The sequence below is a fragment of the Macrobrachium rosenbergii genome, chromosome 45, assembly GCF_040412425.1.
Source record: "Macrobrachium rosenbergii isolate ZJJX-2024 chromosome 45, ASM4041242v1, whole genome shotgun sequence".
Classification (NCBI taxonomy): domain Eukaryota; kingdom Metazoa; phylum Arthropoda; class Malacostraca; order Decapoda; family Palaemonidae; genus Macrobrachium; species Macrobrachium rosenbergii.
Window position 1 is genome coordinate 32078762 of NC_089785.1, and position 7706 is coordinate 32086467.

Genomic DNA, 7706 nt, shown 5'->3' on the forward strand with positions numbered 1-7706 from the left:
GATTAGTAAATGTTTTTTCCCCTTTGTCAGATTTCTTCCTGTTGAAGATCCTCTTATACATTGAACTGTTGCCTGTTGTAGAGAAGGGTCATACTGTGTAGTGAGTGTACATAATATCTTCCCTTAGTTATTTTAGATATTTTTATTGTAAAGCCTACTATTTATAGTATAAATCACACTGTTAACAGCAACGCTGAATGGAATGTGTCAGTTTATTGTAGGAAGATGGGTATATGTTCTAATGTTCCCACAAGCCTTTAATTTTAAACAGGTTATTATTATTATTATTATTATTATTATTATTATTATTATTGCAAGTGCAAATATTTGTAATGATCAAGCCAAGAAGGCTATTAACTTGAAAAGCGTCTGTAGAACAGTATGCTCGTATGCAAAGATTCTCTTCAGGCTATCACTTACCCTGTCTTTGTAACCATACAGAGCTCTACCAGTGTCAAACTACTTTGAGCACATGTTTTTATTCATCAGAAATTATTAGTTGTCAGGATCCGAACAAAATACTATGGGTTAAGAGTAAACCCAACCTTCAGTCAGACTTTCTGTTTAAAGGAAAATGATTGAATTCTGTAACAGAAATAATGTTCCTTAGTGCTTTGGGTTCTTAAGGTTGGAACAATTGAAACTTGGGTGACCAGTTTGCACAACAGAATGTCCCTCCATTCCAAGAGGTACCCTAATATCTCTTCCAAAATTTAAACGCTCATTGAAAGTCACGGGTGACATTTTTAAAAATCTATGTAAAATCCACACCCTACATCTTGGTGATCTTGTCAATAAACAGTCATTCTGATTGTACTGAAAACAACATATCTTGCACTACCAAAACTTTTGGCAGCCCCTGTCATCCATGCCAGAGTGATTGCCTTAATATTCTTTCTGAAAACCTGTACTTGGCTGTGTATATAACTGAATAAAGAAGCATTTGATTATTCATGATCAGAAATACATTGTGGCCTCATTAAAATCTTTTAACTTTGGTCCTGTCTTGAAACAAATCTTACTTTTAAAGGCATCTTTTATCCAGTCACAAAGTTGAGAAATGAATGTAGAATGCCCAGTACTTCTGCACTAACCAGATACTTTGTCACATTACTGCATATTAATGTATACTGTAGGCAGTAATCCCCCTATGAAATACAAAAGTTTAACCAGAATTGTAGTTCTACAAAAACAGATTTCTAAGCCAAACAGCCACAAGTTTGTTATTGTTTACTAAACTGAGAAATTATTGAACATTTTCAATGTGTAATATGTCCTGTGCAGAGGATTTGTTCCTGAAAGAGAGAGAGAGAGAAGAGGAAGAAATATTTAATAGCATTACAGCCTCTAAGAAACTGAATAATCAAAGTGGTCAAAAGTTGTACAAAGTTTCTTCAAGATTTATCTCCCAGACTTGTTATTTGCAGGTTGGAACTGGGGCATTCGTAAATGTTTTGCTATATAATACACATGCAGTGCACAGACCTACCTGTTCATGCAGTTGAGATAACTTAAATCAGGGCATAAGAACTGTTCATGATGTTTAAAATAAAAACTTAAATCAGGGCATAAGAACTGTTCATGCTGTTTAAGATAAAAACTTAAATCAGGGCTTATAGAGCAAGCTTTTATCCTCATTTCAGCTTAGATATCAACTTGCCAAAACAAAACATTTATGTACATACAATTGTAGACAAATAGAGCTGTAATTAATGGTGCATGTATTTTCTGGTAAATTAGTTTTATAGAAATGCAAATCCATTTTGTAAATATTTTTCTGTTAAATGCAGGGTTAAATTCACTGTAAAAACACAGATTGTTAAGATAATGTAATTATTAAGACAAATTGTCATCAGACCTGAGATTAGGTGAAACAATTCTTTCTGCTCTTGTCTCTTATTTTACAAAGATGACAGATTTCTTTTTCCTCTACTGCCCCCTTTCCCTTCAGTGGTTTTCTTTAGAATCACTATTAGTATATGGTCTGTGCATTTGGTGAGAAAAGGAGAGGGGCAGTCATGTAGTGAATTGGAAGACAAGGAAGTGGCTTGACACTTGACCGGTGAGATGGCCCTGAGGTTTTTGGAGGAAGTGTGTAGAAGAGGAGTTGGACCAGCTGGAAAATGAGGTAGACTTCGTAGTTACAAAACACAAGGAATGAAGGGTACTCATCATGACCTTAGCCCCATGAAGAGAAAACTTGGCAAAAATAAGAATGTTTAATTGTGAAGAATGATTAATATTTGGTCTTCTCTTAAGATTCAAGTGGAAGCACCATAGGTGTCTGTTAGAAATTTAGAGTTCAGGTTGTATCAGCGTATAGCTGAGAACAAAATGGCTGGCCAAAGGTAACCATTACTTTGAAATGGCAAGAGCAGTTACACAATTTTCTTTAAAGCTGCAAGAAAACACTTTCTCTTGTCTACCAAACTGGTTCAGGTGAGAAAGATTTTTACATAAACAGGTCATATATGATTAATGGGCTTACAGAGTGGTGCATATTGCAGTGTTTTTGTCTCAGACTTACAACTGTATGACATATTTTGCTTCATTGTTTGCAGGGTTCAGTTAAATGCTTTTTCATTATGTTCAGTCTGAGGTAGTATCATCTTTATTTTGCTCCCCCTCTGTTGTTAGTTGTAGGGCATTATCATTTATCATTCTTAGAGTGCTTCGTCAAAGTATTTACCCATGTGTATTCATTTATACTGATAGCTGGAAGTGTGTACAGTAGTTTGAGATTGTTGGGTAAATTAGAAGGCACATAATGATGCTGTTTAATTGTGGGTACTTGCACAAAAGCTACCAGCTGCACAGCAGTACAGTACAAGATGAAAAATTTATCATTGGTACACAAAACATATCTTTTTTTTTTGTAAGGTGGGCAATCCAATACCCTAACCTAACCCAAGCAGGAAAAAGACAGGAATAAAAAGAGCAGGTAAACATTAGGGGAGGCTTAATCCTTAAGGGAACAGTAAACCCATCACATAGATTTTGCAAGTTTTCAAAAAGCTTGCATTCATTTCGGTTAACTGTTCTCTTTCATTTTTAGCAAATTCAGTAAGAAAATCTTTGCCTTACAAAGTATGCAATTAGATTCATAGACTGACTGACTCATTCTCTTCACATTGTGTGGTAGTGGAAGTTTATTTGATAGACATTGTGAATATTGTACATTTTGAAACATTCTCGAGTAGCCAGTCAGCTACTGGATGTTCGCCCAAGTGTCGAAAGTTAGAGGAAATCAGCCGTGTCTGTTCAACACTGTATTGATCTGCGTATGCTTCAGTGAGTAGATGTCCGGTTAACGTGTTTAGATGTAAGTGTGTCCTTTTAAGAATCTGTCTGGGTAGTCAGACCCTTTAACCACTTCATGTATATGTATATTAAGGTTTGCTTCTTCTTCTGTAGTTGTGTAGTTAGTTGCTGCTATTCTATGATTTTCTAGTGTAATCATCTTGCAGTGAGTATCTGAAAAGTACTGAAAAGTATTTAGCTTAGTAATGCTGGTGGTATACATACTTAATGCCTGTACAGTACGCTGTATTGCGCGTCATAAACTACGCGATTGTATTTGCCAACTTGTAGATGTAAGTTGCCATAACAATGAAGATATTTTTCCATGTGTTCGAAAACATGTTACCCCAAAGAGTATAGACTTATATGTATATAGATATATATATATATATATAATATTCATCCAACTGACAGGATGATTTGTTGACAGTTGAGTGGGTTTGTATGTTAGTACCTTGTCATAGAGCATAAAAGTGCTACGAGGGTCCTTTTTGTCTAGTGTGTCCATACCTGTACTTTGTGTTGAGGAATCATTTATGCTTTTGATACTCACTTCATGGTGAAATTATTAATGAAACTATGTGTATAAGTGGGCTTTGTTTTGAGAAGAAATGTAGAGAAGTGCACAAATATATCATGGCAAATGTCATTTCATAGCTGATAAGGTTAAAGATAAAATACCAGTCACGAGGAGGAATGCGTCGGCGTTTGTGTATTATAGCCATATTTTTCATAGGGATTCAAATTGCTCCAGATGTTAGTCTAGTTTTAAAAAAAGTGGTGATACTGAGAGAAGCAATCCCAAAACAAAGACCCAGTATGTTTGAGTCTCCATTGATGTTTGATTACCTTGAAGGGGGAACCCAAGTCTCAGGGAAAAAAAAGAAGGGATATTCAACACTATCCGTTCATGCATGTATTCTGTAAGGCGTGAGTTGGGTTGCTTTGGCAGCCTGCGGTTACATTGTCTTGTGATAGCAGAGAGTGTACTGAAAATAGTTCATCCCAAAGAGAGCAAATATTAATATCTCCTTCCTATGTTCTTTGTTAATATATTTTTATGTCCAGCATCTGAGATGTTTAATGATATTTGATATTATTGACAGCCTTCATTATTAGTTTTATATAGAGATTGTTGCACATCCTTGATCTTTCTGTCCTCTTTGTGTACATGTATTGTGTTTTAGTATGATGCAGCAAGAAATGTTTTTGGCATCAGCAATGAGGAAAACATTAGGAAGCTTTGATCTGTGAATCTGTGTAATTTTAAGAAATAAGTAGATGTGGGTTCGAACACCCAGAAACAAACAAAAATTGTGCAATTCGTGAGGAATGATGTGTAGCGTTTGTGATCTATTTAACGCCTGAATGATAAAGTAACTTATTTGTTATGTCTCAATCAGTATTGGAGATAAATGATGAAAATAGAAACTTTTTTAAATTCATGTGCAAAATATTTCTGTATTGTTCATCCTGACTCTACAGGTTTTAGCTTTGTTGCCTAGTGAATGTCGACTGATACTTTGTGTATTAGATTCTGAATGTGTAAAGTGGATATTGTCTTCAAGCGCAAAAGATTACGGTATTGTTCCTTTTGACATCAGTTTACAGGTTTTACTGTTGCTGCCCAAAGCGTTCATTGACGACATATTTTAGTTGTGTGGTAGATAGGAGTTGAAGCGACTGTCGTAAGTCTCCCTGAAATAATTTCCCACTTAGTCCCTCTTCAAGTTCTTATCTGTGATACTTTGGGATTGTTAATAAGGAATATTTTTTTAATTCATGTTTTCAACTGATGAATAGTTGGTTTGTTAGAATGATTATGGAGAGTCAATCATGAAAATATTAATAAACATGTTTTGTGTATGGCGTCTTTTAATGCTCCTTGAATACCGTTATTGTTTATTGTTCATAATGAGCATTCTGTAACTTGGTATGAAACAATGCTCCTGGCCAAATATTTGGAAAGCCGTGTTCCTCTTGAGTTTGTTGGGCATGTCACATAAAACTTGTAAAGAAGAAATAGGTATTAGATGCCTTTAAAGGATATTTAAACAAATGGGTAACCCTTCTGAAGTTATAATAATTTAGAACAAGTGAGTAAAAGGCTAGAAAGTGTAGTAAATAAAAGAATGATTGAGTGTACAGCACTCTTAAATAAGGAACCTCAAACCCAAAGTGGCACTAGGCCATGGTAAACAAATTATTCTGCCGTTTTTTAGGCCGTTTTCGTGTTCATTTTGGCTGAAGCAGTGTGCCTGTAAAACAAAAGAGTAGATAATTAATTTTTTGAGCATCACACCGCAGGGATCCTTGGCTTTTGAAGTTGGACACCTCAAGCCTCAGTGTGAAGATGTGCAGTTTCCTTTAAGATACAATGGTACCCAAAGATATTACTAAATCATGTTAAATTCAGAAATTATTATTATCTTATTAAGAATTTGTTTAACTGATCCTCCTAGGCCTGCTACAGTACACCATCCAAGGTACACTGAAGGCAAAGCCCTGGGTTGTACCCTATAAATTTCTTATTTTATATGTAAAATGCCAATGAGGCATTACTGTCTACTAAGCAGAAATATCTTAATAGCAAGAGGGATTAAGTGAGTGATGAAAAACAAGCAGAAAAAAAAGGTTACAAAAGCTAAGAAGCAATAAATCAGTGCTCTTATGATGGATGAAATGTAACCTATTGGAAGGGATGGGTAAAGTAGTGATCATATGCTGCTCGCACCTTTTTAGGGTTTCAAAGTTAAAATCCACATGTTGCGTAGACACATGTACCTCATGGACACTAATAAATGAGCAACTTGGCCTCCCCAAGTTTCATCACTAGTACTTTTACATATAAGGAAAAGAATGGCTATATATATATATATATATATATATATATATATATATATATATATATATATATATATATATATATATATATATATATGGAGTAAACCCCCATATTCATGGGGATGCGTACACAACCAATGGCAAATCGTTAACACCCCCCCCTCAAAAATGCTTATAACTGCCTTTCTTGAAAGTTCAGATACCAAATGTATACCTTAAACTAGCATCCTACATCAAATATACCTTAAACTATTATCCTATTACTGTATTAATCTTTGAAATGAAATCATTAATATTTGAAAGTTATCTTAAACATTTTACCCTTAAAAATATATACGTGCACACTTCTAACCTTTCCAGCCAATAAAACAGAGAGAGAGAGAGTATATCTTTCTATCAACGACTCTCCCTTTCTGTCTATCTATCTATATCTACCCAGCTGTCCATGTCTCACATTCTGAGCATCCTTTGACGAGAGAAAGATCTTTCAGTATCTTTCATAGCAGTATTTTGACCGCCAAGTGGGCAACAAATTCGACTGTGAGTGGGCAACACTTCCTCCCCTTTATGGGCAATATGTCAAGACAATTGACAGTTATATTACACCACTCCCCCTCACTCCAAGCTTCCAGAAAAGACTGGGAATCATTAAGTTTTCTTTTAAAATTTGACATAATTTACTTTATAAATGCATAAATGTTGTAATTATAGCATGGAAGTAACATCACGTTTATCTATAAAACTACGGTATACAAAACAAATGAACATATATGTTAACATAAGCATAAAAAATCTATCTCAGTGAGAGGGATATGAAATACGAAGAACATAATCTAGATTAGTAGATGAGAGAGAGAGAGACCCTTTGGCCAGGTGCTAACCCTTTTTTTTTATGATGACAGTTACGCCTTCATCCCTCCCCCTAAGTCAGATACAGGAAAAGATCAGGAATTGAACTAAAATTTTACCTGTTCATTATATTTTCTTTAATGAATTGATACTTTGCTGTGTTTACATTAGTATTAATATTTGAAAATTAGTAAATCATTCGTTTACCATACAAAACAAATAAACATACATATTACATATGCATAAATATTCTCTCATCTCAGTAAGAGAGAGAAAGAGAACTGAGAAAGGAAGGGAGAAAAAGAGAGAGAGAATTATTATTTTTATTATTTAATATTTATATTCTTATTAAGCTTAATATTAATATTTGAAAATTAGTACTGCAAATCATTATTTTATCATAAAATGTGTATGTACATACAGTACAGTATTTAGCCGCGAAAATAATATGAAAATACAGAATATTGCTCTATGAAAAAATCTGCAAATGGGTGAGTTTTCCTGTGAATGATTTATAGGTAGGTGCCACAGAAAATTCCACAAATCGCTGAGTCCACGAATTGTGAGAATGAGAATCCGGAGGGGGTTTACTATATTATGAGAACTAATGCACATATATCTATTATTTTATAACACCTCTCTAACTTTCTGTACCTCTTCCCATTTCCAAAGTTAAAACTCTGAAGGAAAAACTGAAAATGATTTTGTTTGTA